General features: G+C 47.3%; 1 protein-coding gene across 2 annotated transcripts in view; it reads left to right on the forward strand.

Annotated features, from left to right (window-relative positions):
- Positions 1 to 250: 250 nt before the first annotated feature.
- CUL1 (cullin 1) overlaps positions 251 to 21,795 on the forward strand; it is an 89,492-nt gene continuing 67,947 nt past the window's right edge. Inside the window, exon 1 of one of the 2 annotated variants that reach the window (XM_040260297.1) lies at positions 251 to 751. The gene's annotated coding sequence lies outside the window, so the exon portion shown is untranslated. Of the gene's footprint in view, positions 752 to 854; positions 1,031 to 21,795 lie in introns of those variants that run through there. The other variant, XM_040260296.1, reaches the window with a different exon arrangement.

Consider the following 21,795-nt stretch of genomic DNA (forward strand, 5'->3'; position numbering starts at 1 on the left):
CGAACCAATTTTAGAGAGAGACAGAGAGGCGCCGAGGAGCTGGGACTTTGAGGTGCCGATCCACGAGGCCGCAGGTGTCCTGGGGTTCAGAGAATGGACGAGAATGGACGGCACGTTTCTCTGGAGTCTGCTGCGCCTGCCTTTCAGGGCCACTCGCCCACCTCTGACTTTTATCAGCCGGTCGGGGTATGGCTTTTGGTTATCCTCCCGCCGGGGAGGTAGATCCAGCGGGTGTAGTTGTGATCCGTGTCGGTTCAGAGTGTGTGTGCGCGCAGGAGCGGGGGAGGGCGGCGAGTGAGACCCTCTGCTCCGGGGTGTTTCGGGCCGGTTTCTCCTCAGGCTGGGGCTCCGACCTAGGAAGGTGACCACCCCCGCCCCCTCCTCGTTCGGCCCAAAGTGGCGGGAAGCCGGGTCCTCAGAAGCGGCCCCCAAGGCCAGGGAGGCAGTAAAACCTGGAGGAGGATCCGGTGCGCCCGTCCGGGGAGGGTGCGGCGTCCATGGCCAGGGGCCCGCGGGGGTTTTCAGGTAGAGAGCAGCCCCGCGAGCGGGGCCTCGGCGGCGCGGGGCGGCGGGCGGGGTGGGGAGAACCCGGGGCCGGGGCACGGCGGGCGGGGGTTTTCGGGCCCCTCCCGCTCCGCGGGGCTGGTGGGGAGATGGCGGCGACGGTTTCCCGGCTCCCCCGCCCCGGACGCCGATGGCGGAGCGTTCCGGCCCTCCCCCACCAGCTTCTCCACCGCGGGAGCCGGAGCCGGTGAGGCCGGGAGGGCGGGGAGCGGCGAAGGGAAGGCGAGAGGGCGGAGGTTGCGTGGTGCAGGCGGCGGCGGCGGCGGCGGCGGGAGGAGGGCCGGCGGGCGGGCCGGGAGGAGGAGGAGGAGGAGGCGGGAGCCGTGTCGCACGCAGCTCCAGGCGGGGCAGCCCCGGCGGCTGAGGGACGCGGCGAGACCTTGGCGGGACGGGGATTTAACCGGGGCCGGGCCCAGCGACCAGGTGGAGACGTCGCCGGAGCCATTTAGGCAGCCGGGAAATGCGGGTGAGTTGTCGGCGGCGCCGGGGCTGAGGGGAGGCGGCGGCGGCGGCGCAGGCCCGACCCGGAGCCGCGGTGTCGCAGTGACTGGGGCCGCGGCGGCCGAGCTCAGGCGCCGGGCGAGAGGCCTGAGGCGCCGAGCCGCGACCGGGCGGAATGGCGGCGGGGGCCGGGGCACTCGTGGGCAGAGGGCGCCGGGGGCGGGAGGGGAGCGAGCGCGCGCGCGCGCGCGCGCGCGGGGTCCGGCCCTGAGTCACCCCGGCCGGCTCGGGCCTGGCGGGCCGCGGCCCCGGACGCGGGTTCGGGGCGGCCCAGGCCCGGACTACGCACTGGGAAAAAAAAAAAAAAGCCCGATTCATCGCGCCCGAGGCGGCGGCCTGGTGGCGTCCGCCCCTTTCCCAGCGCGACCCGCCTCGGACCGCGGAGCCGGGCTGGCGAGCGGCCCCCGGGGCAGTCGGGCGCGCGCGCCTCACCTCTCTCCAGGCGGCGACCACCACCCCACCTCAACCACGGGGCGCCCGAACCCGCGCCCTCTTTCCCTCGGCCCCCCTGGGGACCCACCGCTCCCCCGAGCGTCGCTTGCCCCCGACTCGTGCTCTCAAGTAAAGTACTGGGCTCGCGCGCCGGAGGAGCCGCGGAGCCGGGCTCTCTCTGCTTTCCGGTTCCCTGCCCCGCGGCTCCCGGGTTTCCCCGCCCGCATTGTTGCGACTGTGCAGGGCGCTATTATTGGGTAACAGTCGCCCCTTTGCCCGGTCTCCTCGGGGAGCGGGCCCGGGGCGGCGCACAGGGATGCGAGTGCGGCGGCCGAAGCGGACGGAGCGCCCCCCCGCACCCCCCTCCGCGGCGCCCGCCGAGCGCCCGCGAGTCGGGCCGGGCCTGCGCCGCCGCCTCGGCGCGCCCCCGGCCCTGCACCCGGCGGGAGCGCGCGCTGACCCCGCAGGTAACCCAGGCGCCGACCGGCCGCGTGCAGGGGTCGCCCCGCGCGCCCTTCCTGGGCCCCCGTGTGCTGTAGGCCGAGTGCTGGTGGTTCCGGGGAGAAACGCATGGTGAACGTTCCTTGAGCCTAATCCTCCAAAGTTGAGGGTTTTCTCCCTTTAGCGAGCTCTCTGCCAAAAATAGGATCCTCTTTTCGGATTGGATCACTGTCGTTGCTCACAGTTCGCAGCTGGAGTTAGTGGTGAGGGTGCAAATGAGGAATTGCAGTTAAGTATTTATTTGCTCTGTGTAATTGCTCTTCGCGCAGTGGCATTAAAACAGTCCAAGTTAGTGGAGTCAGGGGTCACGCAGTTTTGGAAATAAACTCATGGGAGTGACAGAAGGGACTGAAATTCACTTTTACTTGAAGCCCCCAGCTTCTAGACCTCAGCATAGCTTTAGCAGTCTGCAAAAGCATGGCCAGGTGTAAGTTTAACGCTTCATTTTGTGGCCACCCTGTTTTACCTGGTTTTCTGAAATCCTGCAGCGTTTATGGATTGTGTAGAAAAAATAGGGAGCATTGTTTAAGAAGCAAAAGAAAAAAAAATTTTTTTTAATTAAAAAATTTGGACCTAACGTTCTCTTGATCTAAAAGGGTCCTTGGGTATTGGGGAAATTTTTACTTAAAAGTTCTGTTGCTTTCCCCGGTAAGTCGAAATAGTTGAAACGCATTTCAAATTCTGAGGCATGCATACAGCATGCAGGAGACTGGCTTGCTTTAACTCTATTATGCCCATTTTTGGAGGTTTCTAGAGAGAGTGCTCTTTAAGCTCTAGAGGGTTGGCTGAAATACTCTCTAAAAATATTTAACTTTTTTTTGTCATTGGAATCATCTTTTAAAAACTTATTTTAACAAAAGAGGAAAAAAACCTTTAGCTGTAGTATTAGGGGTTTTCACCGGTTCATACTGTCCTCTCATCACCAACTCAGTGGACATGAATTTGAGCAAACTCTGGGAGATAGTGAAGGACAGGGAAGCCTGGCTTGCTGCAGTCCATGGGGTTGCAAAGAGTCGGACGCGACTCAGTGACAACAGCAGCAGCTCTGAGGGCCACTGATCCATGTCCTTGGAGGCAGGCCCCCCTTTCCTGCTGTGCACCCACCACATGGGTAACTAGCAGCCTGGTGATACCTGGTAATATCCTGCAGTTTCCTTAGATGTTACAGCTCTGTCGACTCATAGCTCTAATATACATATATTACAGATATGTTGACTCCTTTGTCTCTACTGATTATTATCCTCTAGAGATAATTAGCTTAGTCTGGGTTGTCAATGCAGCCTTCCCATATTTTACAGATGGAATTCCTTGAAGGCAGGACATATTCTTTATTTTTTTGCATCCCCAGAGGAGCATAGAACTTGGTCAGGGGTAGTTCATTTGCTTTTTGAATGAAGAAATCTGGAATAATTCTGATTTACACTCAGTGTCTGACCACCTCAGATTTTGGCTACAGAAGCAGTCACCGCACTTACATTGGTTAAGAGTGCGAGCTTTTTTAATAAATTGTTCCTACCGCATCCCCTGGAACTAACACAGAGCTGGATGGAAAAATGCTCAGGCTTTCTTCAGCTCTGAAAGATCAGGAGGGTGCCAAGAAAGCAACTTGTGAAACTTTAATTTCCTTCTTTTTCCTCAAAACTAGTTTTAAGTACAGATGTTTAAAATTTGTGTGTGTGTGTGTTTTAACAAGATTGAGGTCTTTGCCTCAGGTTAAATGTTGCCACCTTAGCTTTGAGGTGAAATCCTTTGGTTGGTTGAGACTCCTTCCTCTTAAGAGAGCTATGACTCTGGGTCCAGGAGGCCCAGTGAACCTTTCTCACAAGAGAGACCTTTCTTGGGTCCCTGAGTGCCTTTTGATCAGAAGTTCACTCCCAGTTTGCCCAGCAAGCATAGTATGCCTTTCTTTCTGCAAGGAAAATGCAAACGAACGGGCTTTAGATTGAAGAGTAGTTACCTGCCCTCCTTCAAGTTGAAAATCAGGGTGCCAAAAATGAAAGGAGTGTGTTTGTGTTTTATTTTTTGCTTTTTCAGCCCTCCATAGGTTCCAAGGCCATGGGCCTCAGCAGTTGAGTCTGGAATAAACTGTCCAGACTCAGAATGAATTTTGAGCTTTTAGTTATACCTGGAGAAAAGAATGTAATGTTTTTAAGGACCCATTTGAAGTTTATCTTGTTTGTGTGTGTGTGTGTGTGTGTGTGTTTTGGTAGGGTGCTATTGGGTAGTTTTCTTAACAAATTGTTTTCCTTCATTTGCCTCTCAAAACTGAGACATGAATGTGAAATGAGGAATAAACTTAAATAAAACCTTAAGTTTATTACTAAGGATTTTAAGCTTTGTAATCTGTCCATTTAATAATGCGCACTATAAGCAGGATTTTTGTGATGTTTGGTGGCTTTAAAGTTTTTTATGCACAAGAAAATAGCTTCTAGAAAAAAAGTCTGCTTTATTTCTTTTCGCTTGAGTATAGAACGTGTTGCTTGAGAAGATGTAGGATGTCGTTGGATCTAGAGGTGGAAAACCTCTTACTTCTCATTAATAAAGTGAGACGGTTTTCAGTTGACTTCAGTTTTCTTCAGGCGTTCAAAGTGTGTGGATTCCATGGGAATGCCATAGCTTTTAATGTTCACAACGTTTGGACTGCCCCATAAAGCGTACCTTTCTTGGCATTTGAAAGCAGAGTTGTGACCCCCAGGCTTGGTCCTTGGGACCCTTGGATCACGTAAGCGGAATCTTTGCTTGCCCCCCCCCCCCCCCCGTCGTGGCAGCCCCTTTCCCAGAAGTGGCCCTGTTGCCCTCTGGCTCTCTTCCGGCCTCCAGTACAGCGCCCCTTCCCGTCACCCAGCAGGCTCCTGCTCAGGAAAGGCTCCACTCAGATCCTGATGCCCCATCTAGAGGGGAGCCTTTCCTGGGGTCCCTGAGGCCCCGCTGATCACTGTCGGAGTGTTTGGCCTTGGCCTGGGCTTGTGGTTTCTTTCTCCCACTGGACAGGCCTCTTGTAGGCGTGGGACCTTGTGACAGGCACGTGGCCCTTGTGCAGGTGCATGAGTTGGCTCCAGTAACTCACACTTTGTTCCTGAACTTCCTCCCTGCCTCACATCTAGGGGCTTCCCTGGTGGCTCAGGCAGTAAAGAATCCACCTGCCGTGCAGGAGACCCGGCTTCAATCCCTGGGTCGGAACATCCCCTGAAGAAGGAAACGGCAGCCCACTCCAGTCTTCTTGCCTGGAGAATCCCATTGACGGAGGAGCCTGGTGGGCTACAGTCCACGGGGTCGCAGAGTTGGAAATGACTGAACGACTAACACTTTCATATCTTGACCGAGCCCCTCGGGTTAGAGCTGCTGTTGTTTAATCCCCTGATAGTCTCTTGGGGAAGAAGCTGAGGCTTTGGGTGGTTAAGGTCAAGACTACTCGGTGGCCAGTTCAGTTCAGTTGCTTAGTTGTGTCCGACTCTTTGCAACCCTATGGACTGCAGCACACCAGGCCTCCCTGTCCATCACCAACTCCCGGAGTTTACTCATACTCGTGTCCGTTGTGTCAGTGATGCCATACAGCCATCTCATCCTGTCATCCCCTTCTCCTCCTGCCTTCTAATCTTTCCCAGCATTGGGGTCTTTTCAAATGAGTCAGTTCTTCGTGTCAGGTGGCCAAAGTACTGGAGTTTGAATTTCATCATCAGTCCTTCCAATGAGTATTCAGGACTGATCTCCTTTAGGATGGACTGGTTGGATCTCCTTGCAGTCCAAGGGACTCTCAAGAGTCTTCTCCAACACCACAGTTCAAAAGTATCAATTCTTCGGTGCTCAGCCTTCTTCACAGTCCAACTCTCACATCCATACATGCATGACCACTGGAAAAACCATAGCCTTGACTAGACAGACCTTAGTCGGCAAAGTAATGTCTCTGCTTTTGAATATGCTATCTAGGTTGGTCATAACTTTTCTTCCAAAGAGTAAGCGCCTTTTAATTTCATGGCTGCAGTCACCATCTGCAGTGATTTTGGAGCCCAAAAATATAAAGTCTGACACTGTTTCCACTGCTTCCCCCATCTATTTCCCATGAAGTGATGGGACCAGATGCCATGATCTTAGTTTTCTGAATGTTGAGCTTTAAGCCAACTTTTTCGCTCTCCTCTTTCACTTTCATCAAGAGGCTTTTTAGCTCCTCTTCACTTTCTGCCATAAGGGTGGTGTCATCTGCATATCTGAGGTTATTGATATTTCTCCTGGCAATCTTGATTCCAGCTTGTGCTTCTTCCAGTCCAGCGTTTCTCATGATGTACTCTGCATATAAGTTAAATAAGCAGGGTGACAGTATACAGCCTTGACGTACTCCTTTTCCTATTTGGAACCAGTCTGTTGTTCCATGTCTAGTTCTAACTGTTGCTTCCTGACCTGCATACAGATTTCTCAAGAGGCAGGTCAGGTGGTCTGGTATTCCCATCTCTTTCAGAATTTTCCACAGTTTATTGTGATCCACACAGTCAAAGGCTTTGGCATAGTCAAGAAAGCAGAAATAGATGTTTTTCTGGAACTCTCTTGCTTTTTCCATGATCCAGCGGATGTTGGCAATTTGATCTCTGGTTCCTCTGCCTTTTCTAAAACCAGCTTGAACGTCAGGGAGTTCACGGTTCACGTATTGCTGAAGCCTGGCTTGGAGAATTTTGAGCATTACTTTACTAGCATGTGAGATGAGTGCAATTATGCAGTAGTTTGAGCATTCTTTGGCATTTCCTTTCTTTGCAATTGGAATGAAAACTGACCTTTTCCAGTCCTGTGGCCACTGTTGAATTTTCCAAATTTGCTGGCATATTGAGTGCAGCACTTTCACACCATCATCTTTCAGGATTTGAAAGAGCTCCACTGGAATTCCATCACCTCTACTAGCTTTGTTCGTAGTGATGCTTTCTAAGGCCCACTTGACTTCACTTTCCAAGATGTCTGGCTCTAGATTAGTGATCACATCATCATGATTATCTGGGTCGTGAAGATCTTTTTTGTACAGTTCTTCCGTATATTCTTGCCACCTCTTCTTAATATCTTTGAAAAATAAGCCACTTCTGGTGAGGATATGAAGAAATTAGTCCATCCAGTCATCGACTGAAAAAGAATAATTTTTCTGCAAGAACCATGTAAATATGTGTGTCTGTGTGGGTATATATGCACTTTGAAATATAAATAGCGAATCTACTTTTAGGGATTCAGTCTAAGAAAATAAAAAATGATGGGTTAATATTCTGCCACGGGTACACTATTTAATGCCTTCCTATTGAACATTTGTTTTCACGTTTTGCTGTTAAGGGTTATGATCTCAGCATTTTTAGATAAATCTTTGCATTTCTGTAATTCTGTATTCAGTGAGACCAAAACATGCTATAGAACAATATATGTAATGTCTAAAATTTTCTTTTTTTAGTGTGTATGTACTTTTTTTAATAAGCCAAAATGTTTATAGTGATTATCTCTGAGTAGTGGAATTATGGGTTATTTTTAGTTTATTCTTTTGGCTGGTATTTTTTTCCTCCAGTTTTCTACAGTGCACATGTATTTATAATGCAGTGGATTAGTTTATGAAGACAAAAGACAATAGAAGCATTGAGCCTGCTCTGAGCAAGATGTTTCTGCTCCCTCAGCTCAGTGCTGGATCACTTGGGTTTCTGCTTTACTTGTGACAGGTCCCTTTGCAGGTGTGTTGACTCGAAGGGTTAAGGGTGCGATATCTGACTGTTGGTTCTCCCTGCAGGGCTCATCTTCCCATCCTCCCATCTTCATCCTTCAGCTTCTCTGGATCCCCTCATACTCCATGCCCAGTGAAACTGTTTTAATCCGTGAAATTCATTTATGTTTTGGAATTTTGCTGAGTTGTAACTGGATTATATACTAACGAATTGTCTTCAGTGTGGAAGTTTCCTTTTCTTAGCAATGCTGTGACCTTCCTATCCTTTTTTTGTGGACTTCACACCTCCTAGCCGTAGTAGATGGGTGTTGAAAGCCACTGTCATCATGCCTAAGAAGATGCATTGGCTACAGATTAGAAAAAACAAATTCTCTTGACACACTTCATGCCATGGCTTGGAATATTAAAATGTTATTAGTGATTAAGAAATGTATTCTGAATGACACAACTAGGAATGCTGTTGGCCATCTGAGAGAACAGGTGCACAGAACCGAGTCCCCGAGTAGCTAACATAGTTAATTAAGCGTGCCGAGGAAGCATTGGAAAGTCAGGACGTGGGGGAGAGGCCAGAGAGCCCGGAGGCCCTCCTGCAGGAGTCAGGGAGGCCTGCTTTAGACGGACTGGAGGGAAAGGTTTGAAGTGAGGATGAGGCTGAGAAACCGGGGAACGCAGTTCAGCCCCAAGTGGCATCCCAGACATAAGGGCTGGAGGTGCTTTCCCACACTTTGGGAACTGGCGGACTTCGGTTTGGGGGAGGGTGGGGAAGAAAAAAGCCAGAGATTGGTTTCTTCTGAGTGCTCCACTCTGGTCTTAGCGGATCATCTTGCAGTGCGGTAATAACCACCATTCCTCAGCACATAGAATGTGCCAGAGACTGGAGCTGAACCCCTCTGGCAGCTTTGAAACTGCTCCCTACCCCCCCCCCCCCCGCCCCCCAGCTTTCTGCTTCTTGCTGGTAGACACCTCATTATGGACATAAGTCTTTCACTTCCCAAGGTAAAGGTAGCCTTGGCCACTCAATGCAGGAATGGTTTGCTAGTCAGTCATGGTTCAGAGGGTAAAGAATCTTGTCTGCAATGCAGGAGACCCAGGTTTGATCCCTACGTTGGGAAGATCCTTGGGGTAAAGGAGCAGCTACCCACTCCAGTATTCTTGCCGGAGAATCCCATGGGCAGAGGAGCCTGGTGGGCTACAGTCCATGCGGTCGCAAAGAGTCAGACACGACTGAGCAACTCACTTTACTTACATCAGATGGAGGCCCCCGAAACCAGAGGGTGAGGACTGCCTCCCCACAGGGGACCCAGACCGCTGGAGATGGCGTGGCCTGGTGTGCAGTTTCACAGGAGTCACTCTGCAGGGGTCCCCTTGCAAGTGTTCTGTGTGTCGGTGCCTCTGTCCCAGGCAGGGGGTTGGGTTGTGTTTGTGAACGTCTGCGATTTGACCGGACATTTATGGTGAAGCCTGTCATGCTGATACTCTGAAGCATTGTTCAGTCCCTGTTTTTATAATAAAGCAAGTCAGCGTTACCACTCCCTGCATTTTCTGCCATTTATTTTAGAGCAGTGTTTGCCCATCTATGTTCTGTGACATGTAAGATGTTGGAATGGAAGTGAGGTGTCTGTGCACTTCAGTCGTGTCCAACTCTTTTGCAACCCCATGGACGGTAGCCCACCAGGCTCCTCTGTCCATGGGATTCTCCAGGCAAGAATACTGGAGTGGGTTGCCATGCCCTCCTCCAGGGGGTCTTCCCGACCCAGGGATTGAACCTGAGTCTCCTACATTGGCAGGCAGGTTCTTTACCGCTAGTGCCACCTGGAAAGCCTAGAGAAGGGAAGATCTATGAGTAAATGCACTTAGGAAATGCTAGGTTGGATACTGAGGGGCTTTTAATATGCTAATGAACATCGCTGGCCTTATAGAGAGACATCTGTTTTATAGGAAATACATATCTTACAGGGTCTGTGTACATATATAAGGTGGTGGTGGTGGTGGTATTCAGTCGCCCAGTTGTGTCCAACTCTTTGTGACCCCACGGATTGCAGCACGCCAGGCCTCCCTGTCCCTCACCATCTCCCAGAATTTGCCAAAGTTCATGTTCATTGCATCGGTGATGTTGTCCAGCCATCTCATCCTCTGATGCCCTCTTCTCCTTCTGCCCTCAGTCTTTCCCAGCATCAGGGACTTTTCCAATGAGTCAGCTGTTTGCATCAGATGACCAAAGTACTGGCGCTTCAGCTTCAGCTTCAGCATCAGTCCTTCCAGTGAATATTCAGGGTTCATCTCCCTTAAGATTGCCTGGTCTCATCTCCTTGCTGTCCAGGGGACTTTCAGGAGTCTTCTCCAGCACCACAGTTCAGAGGCTCAATTCTTTGGCGTTCTGCCATCTTCACGGTCCAGCTCTCACAATACCACTGGGAAGACCTTAGCCTTGACTATACGGACCTTTGTACTCTTGATTTAATAATAGCATCTGAGGGAAGAAAACCCTACTACCATGGTAAAGAATACGTTTTGCTTTGTAGAGACATACCGATTTTAGAATCAAATTTGAGAAATGACATGCATTGTCATGGAAGGGAGGCCAGGTGTGGAGTAAACGCTGTGTTTGCCTCTGCTCTCAGGCAGAGCGTTGAGCATCTTAAAACACTATTAAGTTCTCAGGAGCAGGGTGGGGAACGTGGAGAGCAGGATCCTTCCAAGTCCAGAGTTAGGCGTGTACTTGTCTAGAAATGGTTTCTGCCTCACTTTATTCCTTGTCTAAATATAAACCCGAAGTGCTATTATAGGAAGTGTCTAAAAAAATTTTTTTAAGCACATGTACCAGCATTAATCTGTCCTCACCACTGAGGAACAACAGCAGAATCTCAGCTCGTGTCGTTCACATTTTCTTGGAGGTGACATACGTTGAAAGGCCTTTTTAAACCTGGAAAATGCTGGTTTGTAACATTAACTACAAAGATGTTTCAGAACTTTTTAAAGTTTATAAACTGCTGGAGTTTTCAAAGCACACAGACTTGGCTTCTCCTGGGTCAGCTCCCCTGATATTTAAACAGGTTCCTTTGCGTTTCTCGCTCGGTGGTTTCCAGGGTGAGAGTGGGAAGCTGAGCCAGGTGTGTTTTTCAGAGCGCTTTGGGCCCCTTTCGGAAGGGCTGTAACATGCAGTGTTCTCCAAGCTTCTGGACCAGGATCACATTGTTTTTTCTTGAACTGTCTTGGTCTTCGCTTTTTAGATCTTCTTTAAGGAGATGGCTCTTTGGCTGGCTTCTCTGGTCTGGTTCGCTTTGCTGTGGGGTTTTCAGGTATGTTCTGGCTGGAGCAGTTCTGACGTTTTTCAAGGGTAGCTGGTTGCCTCCTGGCTGAGTCCAGCCTGCAGGGTCTCCCTGTGGCCCTCCCCACCCTCATAGCCTCCCCAGGTCACATTCAGCTTCTCAGTTTACAGTGTTGTCTCTGAGAATGTTCTACATTAAGTGGCTGCCGAGTCTTATTGGTTCTTCCTGCGACATACTCTGTCCTCAGCTCTGCCTTGTTTGGGTCTGTCCCCAGCTCCCCTTGCCCGTGTTCAGGATTTGTCATGACTCCCTGACTACAGGGTCTGTCCCCAGCAGAGGTTGGCGTCACCATGACCGGCTGGAGTAGGCTCTGCACTCTATCCTCGCCAGCCCTTCTCCACTAGTCCGTCTCACACCCTGAAGCTCAGAAAATTCCCAAAGTCAGGTGTGTGCCCGGTGGTGATCTGCGGCTCTTCTCACTCAAAAGTGGCTGATGTGGGGGCTGGTTCTTCGTCTTGTCCTGGTTCTTCACACCTTCTACCCGTGAAACAATGCGATTTCAATAGGGCAAACCAATTTGGGGAAGTTCTGTTAATTTTGAGATTTAATCTATAATAAATTACAAATGAGAAATGTCCTTTTGATAGGGTGACTTGTGGGAAATGTCTCTGATTAAAGAATTTATAGGTTATAATCAACAAACTGAAAGTATGGATGTGGCGTAAGGTGGAACATTCACATTGCTTTTTATGGTAGATTCATAGGTGGGTGAGTGTGTGTCTAACTAGCACAGCGGATTCCCTTCATAGTTTAAAGTAGTTTAAAGCACATTCAGATGACTCCTTGGCAGCAGTGAATCTAACTAGTTCTACATTCAAAAGAGGGTCATCCCCCCCCAAATGCAGAGGAAGATTTGTGTGTTTTATTAACAGTCTGGTAGAGACTAAGGGTGTGTGATCTGAAAAAGGCAGTCCTAAAATGTGCTTCTTTCTCCATAGTTTGTTGCATTTGTACTTTGCAGTAAGTTGATGTGTTTGCAAAGTTTTTGTATCATTTTGTGAGGCTCATGTCCTCTAAAGTTCCCTTTCTTATATATGTGAGTACTTGGTAAACTGGAGGAAACCTGTACTTTGTGATTTTGATGTTCTTTTAAAAAGATACTTTATTTTCAACTAGGAACATGATTTGATGGTTTTAAAAATAAGCTATTTGAAGCATAAGCTTGAAAACTTTGCTTGAGAAAATATACCATGGCTCAGTCCTTTCAGACTCTTTGTGACCTCTTGAACTGCAGCAGCATGCCAGGCTTCACTGTCCATCACCAACTCCCGGAGTTTACTCAGACTCATGTCATTAAGTTGGTAATCCCCTCCAACCATCTCATCCTCTGTCGTCCCCTTTTCCTCCCGCCTTGAAACTTTCCCAGCATCAGGGTCTTTTCCAACGGGTCAGTTCTTCACATCAGGTGGCCAAAGTATTGGAGTTTCAGCTTCAGCATCAGTCCTTCCAATGAATATTCAGGACTGATTTCCTTTAGGATGGACTGGTTGGATCTACTTGCAGTCTAGGAGACTCTCAAGAGTCTTCCCCAACACCGCAGTAAATTATGTGAAATCATAAATTTTGACAGACATTTCTCTGAGGTTTCCCCTGCTAAACTTGAGCTTGACTGTAAAGAGAATAGTACCGCCCCCATCATAGGTAGTAGAGATCAATACTGATCTTAATATGTAGGATGTTCTTTACTGTAGAAGTGAAAGGAGCTGCTTTTGTCTCTTCTGTCCCTAAAACAGTAACCCGAAAAAAAGCCAGTACTTCTACAGTGACCATAAAAACAAGTTAGTGCAGATTATGAAGGAAATTTCACTATAAGTTTTTGCAACTTAAACATATGACTAGCATCAGTTCGTCTAAAAACAAACACAAGTAAAAAAATGCCAGAAGCTTCAGTCAGTTTCAGAATCATTTTCTTAAGTGAAGCTGTACAGGTTTTACCAAATTTTTACCTTTGTTATAGACATGGCTGGATTGTTTTCAGTTCAACTGGGAGTAGGATTTTTTTAAAATCTCCCTCCTGCCACCAAAAAAAGGAAAAAGCCTTTATTGAAGGTTATCAAATGGCATGTGTTCAGGAAACCAGAAGACTTACTCAGGTAATTGAAAGACTGCACTTAATCTGTTTGTCCTTGATAGGTGCAAAGCCCAGGTTTAAACACAGCACTTTAGTGTGTTATATATCTCTTCTTGTCCTTTGCTGGGTATTTATAAATCTCTGACTACTTGATGTTGTCATAGCTGGAAAGGACATTTTCAACAGGACACATTATCAAGTCAGGCTCAGACAGTAAAGAATCTTTCTGCAGCGCTGGAGACCCATGTTGGATCCCTAGGTTGGGAAGATCCCCTGGAGGAGGGCATGGCAACCCACTCCAGTATTCTTGCCCACAGAATCCCATGGACAGAGGAGCCTGGTAGGTTACAGTCCATGGGGTCACACAGAGTTGAACAGGACTGGCGGCTTTGATTGCACATGTGCACGGAGTGGGGTGGGGTGCAGACCCCTCGGAGCAGTGGGTGTCTCAGGCTCTTTACCACCTGTGTGGCCAGAGCGCTGTCCAGGCACCTGAAAGACAGCGCCAGCAGATCTCTCGGACCCTTAGGAAGGGGAAGGAATGGGTAAACGGTATTCAGAACAAATCAAATGTGAAAGCTCCAAATCAGATCGCGTGTAGAGGAGGGACTGTGTATTCTTTTTGAACCAATTTGTAATGAAGTGGGAAATGTCTTGAAAATTCACTTAGCTAGAGGGAGCTGCTGGTCATGAGTTTTGAACTTAAGGTTAATGTATTTGAAGTAGGGGAAAGAAAAGGAATGAAAAGGTTTGAAACACCCAGATTAGCTGAATGATCTCCTTCACTTAGTGACGTGGTAACTTTCAAAATCTGCTGACTCAGCAGATGGTATTTCAGGGCCCGGCACTGGCCAAGTACAGGGCAAACCGTGCGCCACATGGGGAAATCTGGCCGTTAGTAGAACAGGATTGTGAGACCTGAGCGTTGAAACATTTCATGGAGACGAAAGTGACCATCTGCGTGGTAGCATCCTTTACCAAGGAGGAGAGATCTGTGTCGTCTGGTCGTGACGTGCCACGCTGCCTCCCGGCCGAAGGCATCTGGACTTCACCCTCGGTGGCCTGCAGCTGTCCCCCGTGCCGCCAGCATCCTGGTCATCTCGGCAGTGAAGGCGACCTGCTGTGTGTTTCTGCCTGTGTTGGCCCAGGTCCCGACGATTCTGTGGCAGCAGGACGGCAGGGAGTGGCCGGGGTGCAGACTCAATGGACCCCTCCCAGCAGCAGCTCACTCACCAGCTTGGGTCGGAAACACTTTGCCAGCTGGTGTTTTTAAAGCTTTTTTTTTTTTTTAAGTGCATTTGGTGGTGGAATCAAAGAACCAGCTGAATTTTAAGAATGAATGAGATTTCAAAGAAAGGCTGAACTTTGAGCAGCCGCCTCTGGCTGGATCCCCGGGTCCGTCAGAACACGAGGCTCCCTGTCTTCTGACAGTGGGTCCACTTCGGTGGGAATTTGGGGAGGTACCCCTGGTGTTCTGTTGTCCAAGAGTATTGTGCAGTTTGCCGGCAACATCACTTCATTTTGACTTAAAAAATAAGCACTCTAACTTTGATATTTCCCCCTAAGTTTTTTGTTGTTTTATTTAAATACTGTGTTAGGGGTTTCAAAGACATCTGATAACCTTTGTTGTTCAGTCACTAAGTCATGTCCAGCTCTTTGTGACCCCACAGACTGCAGCACGCCAGGCTTCCCTGTCCTTCACTATCTCCCAGAGTTTGTGGGACTCAAGTCCATTGAGTCGATGATGCCATCCGACCGTCTCATCATCTGTCACCCCCTTCTGCCCACAATCTTTCCCAGCATCAGGGTCTTTTCCAGTGTTGAAGCTGAAGTGTTAACGTGGAAAGTAGCAGGTGCTTACTGTGTCTGGTACCCTCAACAGTTTCTTTGCATAACTCATCTGTGCCTCATAACAGCCTTGGGAGATAGGTAGTGTAATCATTGCAGGTCATTATAGGCATTATAAGTTAAGGAGTCTGCCCAAGCTCATATAGAGTGTAGGTTACAGAGCCAGAAACGTCCCCTCAGACGCCCACATGCACTTTCGTGCTAACTCTCTCAGAGAGTCTTGCCACCGTGTGCCTTTTGAATTGTTTCTTTAGTAAGAAGTACATTTCGTAGGTTAACCCTATACATACACAGACATAACTGAATTAAAGGTGCTCTGAGTAATACTTGTTATGTTCTGTGAGCTCTTTTCTTTTCTCCTTTTTGAACAGTTCCAGTTACCATTGACTAAGCTGGTTTCATGGCCTACACATTGATGGATTGCAGTCCTCGGTTTGAAAAACATGCATGGTGTAGATAATCATAACCAAATGTAATAATTTTTCCCCCTGGTTTTAAAGTGAATGAAAATGCTTGAAAATGAAATACGTGTGAGCAGCAAGCTAGATCACTGAATTAATATGCCTGTGAAAGCATTGTGCTGAAACGGAGAGCCGAAACTCAGTCCTTAACAGTTAAAACTCGTTTACGTGGACAAACAAGGCAGTCTGTATCGTTGGTTCAGTCCAGTCGTTCAGTCGTGTCCGACTCCTTGTGACCCCGTGGACTGCAGCACGCCGGCGGCAGTCTGCGTAGTGCCTGTTGAATAGCAGGTGGTTGTGGTTGTCTTCGAGTTTCCTAAAGCAGCCAGGCTTGTGTCAGTCCACTGGAAGTCACACAGTCATTAGAGTAGGAGGAGTGTACATACTGACCGAATTAAGAATCAGCTTTAACTTTAACAGTACCTAAGGCTTTGAGTGCTTTTGTGTGGATTTTTAGAATTTAAAAAGACCTATTAATTATTCAAGTACCAAAAGTAAAAATTGTATCTTAATTCCTATGATGTTCATAGGACAAAATTCCATACTTAATGACATCCAGAATTCCTCATAGTTATAAAATATGTGTGTGTTCTGGGGACTGAGTTGAATTAGCATCTTTATTTATAGAATTAAAAGGGCAGTGATCTCAAGGACACGGTAGTTGTATTCCCTTATTTAGTGTAAGTTTCAGGGCCCAGTAATTTCAAAGCTTCTGCTAGTTTTTAGAAAGTAGGAGATCTCATAGAACAAACCCATGAAGCTTTAAATACATTGGCTCACATCCTACCCCAGAATGGTGGGTCCTGAGCTCGGTTCTTCACTTCCCATCCCATCAGTTTTATAGTTTTAATTGCCTATTTGAGTAATTTCTCTTAAATTTTATACATAATGTAAATGGTGTGCCTCTCCTCACCCCCATTTTTCTCAGTGCTGTTACTGTGCTGGTGGAAAAATGAAATGACATGTAATTAACATGCTCCAGCGTGCCTCTCTGTAGTTCTGTATGCTGAAGGGCTGGGTGGGTTTGGAGTCTTTCAGTGATTTAGATGAGTCCCTCAAATATCTGGAGTTGCCACTCACCCAGTATTTCTGGAGCACCTCCACCCTGCCAGGGCACTGTGTTTGGTGCTGAGGATTTAGCTGTGAATTAGACCCCTGCTTTTGAGCCACAGAGCAGAGCCCAATCAGTATTACTTTTATTAAATCTGAAGATTCTGGGTGAGATATTTTGTTTACAAAAAAGAACTTCAGTTATTGATATATTTTCCATTTTTACAGTAACAGGTATAAATGTAAAATCTACTGATTAACATATCCATTATTCAAATAGCAATAATTAGCAAAATAGACTGGTTTTCAATTAAGAAAAATGAGCAAATATAGTATTTAATATTCAGCATTAGCTTTTTGTTTACTCAGGTTTTCTAGGTTATAAAATGCAAGTCATTTTATGAGCAAAACCTAAAGATCAAAAGTGAGCCTCTTTCATTTAAAAAAAGATTTTTTTTAACTTGTTTTTTTTTTTTTTTAAGCAATTGTAGGTTCCCAGCAAAAGTAAGAGGAAGGTGTAGAGATTTCCTGTATCCCTCCTGCCCCCACATACACAGACTCCCCCATTTTCAGCACCCCCCACCAGAGTGATATATTTGTTACAAGCAAATTGACATTAACACATAGTCACCCAAAGTCCATAGTTTACATTAGGATTCACTCTTGGTAGTGTGTGTTTTATGAGTTTGGACAAGTGTATAATAACATGTATTCATCATTATAGTAGCATACAGAATAGTTACATTGCCCTAAAAATGCTCTGTGCTTTGCATATCTATCTCCCTGCCCCTCCACTAAGTTCCTGGCAACTTCTGACAACTTCTTGTGATGTGTGCTTTAGTCCCTCAGTCACGTCTGATTTTTTGCCAACCCATGGACCACAGCCCACCAGGCTCCTCTTTCCATGGGATTTCCCAGGCATAAATACTGGATTACCATTTCCTTTTCCAGGGGATCTTCCCGACCCAGGGATCGAACCGACCTCGTCTGCGTTTGGGCAGATTCTTTACCACTGAGCCACCTGGGCAACTTCTTACCGTCTCCTTAGTTTTGCCTTTTCCAGAACGTCACACAGTTGGAGTCACACAATACGTATAGTCTGTGTAGCCTTCTCAGAAGGGCTTCTTTCACTTAGTCATGTGCCTTTAAGGGTCCTCCATGTCTTCTCCTGGCTTGATGGCTTATTTCTTTTTAGCGCTAAATAATATTCCATGGTCTGGAAGGACCACAGTTTATTTATCCACTGACACCCTGAGGGACATCTTGCTTGCTTCCAGGTTTTGACAGCTATGAAAAAAGGCACTATAAACATCTGTTTGAGGGTTTTCATGTGGACATTAGTTTTCAACTCCTTTAGGTAAATAGAAAGCAGCACAGTTAATTGGGAAATGTACGGTCAGAGCGTGTTTAGTTTTGTCCACACCATATTGCTTTCCCACCAGCAATGAAGGAGAGTTCCTGTTGCTCTTCTCTCTCCCCAGCATTTGGTTTTTGTCATTGTTCTGAATTTTGGCCATTCTCATAGGTGTGTGGGCATCCCATGTGGCACTAGTGAAAAGGAACATGCCTGCAAGGCAGGAGACATAAGGGACTCGGGTTGGATCCCTGGGTCGGGAAGATCCCCTGGAGAGGGGACTGGCACCCACTCCAGCATTCTTGCCTAGAGAATCCCATGGGCAGAGGATCCTGGCGGGCGGCAGTCCATGGGGTCACAGAGTCAGACACGACTGAGGAGGCTGAGCACGCAGTAGGTGTGTAGAGGTGTCTCACTAATTTGCGTTTTCCTGATGATGGTAGTATGTAGAGCAGCTTCTCATATGCTTATTTACCATCTGTATTTCTCCTCTGGTGAAGCCTTTGGCCCATTTTTTAATCAGATGGTTTTCTTACTGAGTCCTAAGCATTTTCTGTGTATTTTGGTTAACAGTTGTTTATCAGATGTGTCTGTTGCCAATGTTCTCTCCCAGCCTGTGGCTTGTCTTCTCATTCTCTTGACAGTGTCTTTCTCAGAGCAGATGTTTTTCATTTCAGTGAAGTGCAGCTGGTCAGTGATTTCTTTCCTGGACCTAACCTTTGATGTTGTATCTAAAAGGCCACACCTTTACCCACGCTCATCTAGGGTTTCTCCCATGTGATCTTCTAGGAACTTTATAGTTTTGCTCTGCTTTTATTTTTAAGGAAGGCTTTGCAGATATTTTGGAGAAGGAAATGGCAATCCACTCCAGCACTATTGCCTGGAAAATCCCATGAACAGAGGAGCCTGGTGGGCTACAGTCCATGGGGTCGCAAAGACACGACTGAGTGACTTCATGTTCACGTTGCAAATATTACACGAAAAATGTTCAGCATACCAAAAGTGTCCTTGCATTAATTGGTTTTAATCATTTTTCTGACTAAGATCAGATGAGTTAGATGGGTTTTTAATGATCATCTTCTACTATGGTTATTTTTTAAGAAGGAAGGAAGATCACCATCAATTGGGGAGTTCCTACTAGATACCAGCCATAGAAGCAGGCCTGTTTACTTATGATGTCTTATTGAACAACTCTGAGAAGTTGGCATTCGGATCTTTAACTTCACTTGAGAATTGAATTAGCACTGGTGTTGAAGGAACCAAGTGTTCCCCTTCTAAGTGAGTCTGACTAGTCGTGCTCCTTGGTTTTGGAGTCTTGGGAAGGATTTGTCTCCTTGTAAAGAAAGCTGAGCAACAAAGAATTGATGCTTTTGAACTGCAGTGTTGGAGAAGACTCTTGAGAGTTCCTTGGACTGCCCGGAGATCCAACCAGTCAGTCCTAGGAAATCAGTCCTGAATATTCATTGGAAGGACTGATGCTGAAGCTGAAACTCCAATACTTTGGCCACCTGATGGGAAGAACTGAGTCATTGGAAAAGACCCTGATGCTGAAAAAGATTGAAGGCAGGAGGAGAAGGGGACAACAGAGGATGAGATGGTTGGATGGCATCACCAATTGATTGATGAGCAGAAATGATACTGGCAATAACTGCCCTGGAGTAAGGAGAATATCTGTGATTTCCTGATGGCAAAGTTAGAGGTGGTCCCAGAACCCCTGTGGTCCACTGCCTAGGCTCCTAACTGGGGGAGTGAGCTAGGCCCAGTCTGAGGTTACAAGGATGCTCTGTGTGTGGACCAGCCATCATTCAGTGCTCCCAGCCTCTCTGGGCGGGCTTCAGGTTGATTTCCAGTCTTCTGCGGTGACTAAGCTTGAGTTTACAACTTCTTGTCGTTTGGGGCCACTTTATCTTGGGGGATAGGTCACTAGAAGTGAGATGGCTGGGTGGATGGGTCAATGCACCAGAGGCCTTTTCGGGTACAGCCAATTACTGCCTGCAGAGTGAACACCTCCACCAGCAACAGTTCAGTCGTTTGACTTTTGTCATGTAGTGTCTGTCGGATTCTGGAATCCAGAGGTGCATTTTTGGAGATCTGAAAGGCCAAGTCTGAGAGACTCTTACCCTCGGTGTTCCTTGCTGGCGCCGCCCCTTCCGCCCCACGTGCTCCGTGTGTCTTTAAGTTAATTTCACCACGCTGAGGTCTCCTTTCATCCCAGCTCCACGGGGCTATCGGCTGAAAGTTTCTGACATCACATCCCTGCTCCAGAAACTTGTGGGACTCTGTTGCCCACTCAGAATAAAGGCCTCGCATCCTCTTACTACAGACACCCCCTCCTTTCTTCGAAGCTCTAGCCCGAGTGCCCCGAAACTCAGCCTCCTGCCCTTTGCTTTTCTGCCTCCCCCTCTTCCCGGGCAAAACCCCTCAGATAGCATCTGAGAAGCATTTAAAGTGCAGACTTTGTAGAGCCTTCTTGGGTGTTGTAGTCTGGAGTGACTTCTTCCAGACCCTCCAGACTCCTATTGCAGTTTTACCTGTATCTTCACTGGGGCAGTAAAATGTCTCTGCCCAGTGACAACTCTTCTGGTTCTGCAGCTATCTTTTAAATATTTTATGTTGCAGGAGAACTTGAGCCCCTCTATTGGTAACATATTAGATGGCAGTTCTTAAAGCTTGCTTTCCAGTGGGACACCCAGTAATACTGCTAAGGCTCCCACATATCCAGAACCTGGTCATTTTATAAAGATCCATTCCTTGCTGTGACTGACCTGAATTTGATCCAGAACAATTTGTAGCTAGCATGCTTTAAAGCTGTCTTTTTTTCCTTAACAGTTTTGTTGAGGTATAATTCACATACCATAACATTCACTTGTTTTAAATGTATAATTCAATAATTTTTAGTAAAATTAGAGTTGTGCAGCCATCACCACAATCCAGTTTTAGAACATTTCCTTTACCCCAGAGGATCCCTTTGGGGTGAGGCCTGCCCCCTGTCACTCCCCGCTCCCCCCGCTGGCTCCCCCGTCTCACAGGAGCCCACTTCCTGCCTCTCTGGTTCACCCATTCTGTACATCTCATGATAAATGGGCTCATGTAACATGTGGTCTTTTTCTCCTGGTTTTCACTTAGGCTCATGTGTTTGAGGTTCATCCATGCTGTGGCGTGTATCATTACTTCATTTTTTATTGCCTAAGTGTTTTCTTTTGTATGACTAAAGATATCTTGCTTATCCGTTCACCTGTTGGTGGGCATTTGGGTTGTTCTACTTTTTGGCTTTTATATGTAATGTGTGCTGTGAACATTCGTGTACAGGTCTTTGGATGGACATACATCTTTTTTTAGCAGGGGTTAGATCCCTAATAGTGGAATTGATGGGTCATGTGGTAGGTGAAGAACCCGCCTGCAGTGCAGGAGTCACAGGAGATGGGGGCTTGCTCCCTGGGTTGGGAAGATCCCCTGGGGGGGAGGGCATAACAGCGAACTCCTCCAGTACTCTTGCTTGGAGAATCCCATGGACAGAGGAACCTGGTGGGCCACAGTCCATAGGGTCACAAAGAATCAGACACGACTATAGTGACTTAGCACAGTGGTAAATTTATGTTAACTGAACGTAGTCTTTAAATGGCCCAAATGTTTAATTACTAGCTTTGAGTAAAGACATAAACAAGACAGTTTGAGCACTTATGATTCAGGCCTTGGGAACTTGACTCCGAAGTGACTGAGAAAAAGCAGAACCCATTTCCCATCTGTGTGTGTATTTAGATTCTCTTTCTAGCCGTAGATTTAATGGCTTTGAATGACTAAGTGGAGACAAAACTCAGCTAATGTTCCTAGAAAGACATCTATTAGGATATTAATTGGAATTTTTTATGCTTTTGTCAACTGTAATTGTTTGAACTTAATTGTAATTAAGCCCTTAGTTCTATATAGAAATGGAATAATACACATTTACATTTTATAAGTTTACAAATTTCAGTAATGGAGGTCAGGTAGTAAATGCCTTTCTTGGT

This window comes from Oryx dammah, unplaced genomic scaffold, assembly GCF_014754425.2.
Source record: "Oryx dammah isolate SB20612 unplaced genomic scaffold, SCBI_Odam_1.1 HiC_scaffold_18, whole genome shotgun sequence".
Lineage (NCBI taxonomy): Eukaryota > Metazoa > Chordata > Mammalia > Artiodactyla > Bovidae > Oryx > Oryx dammah.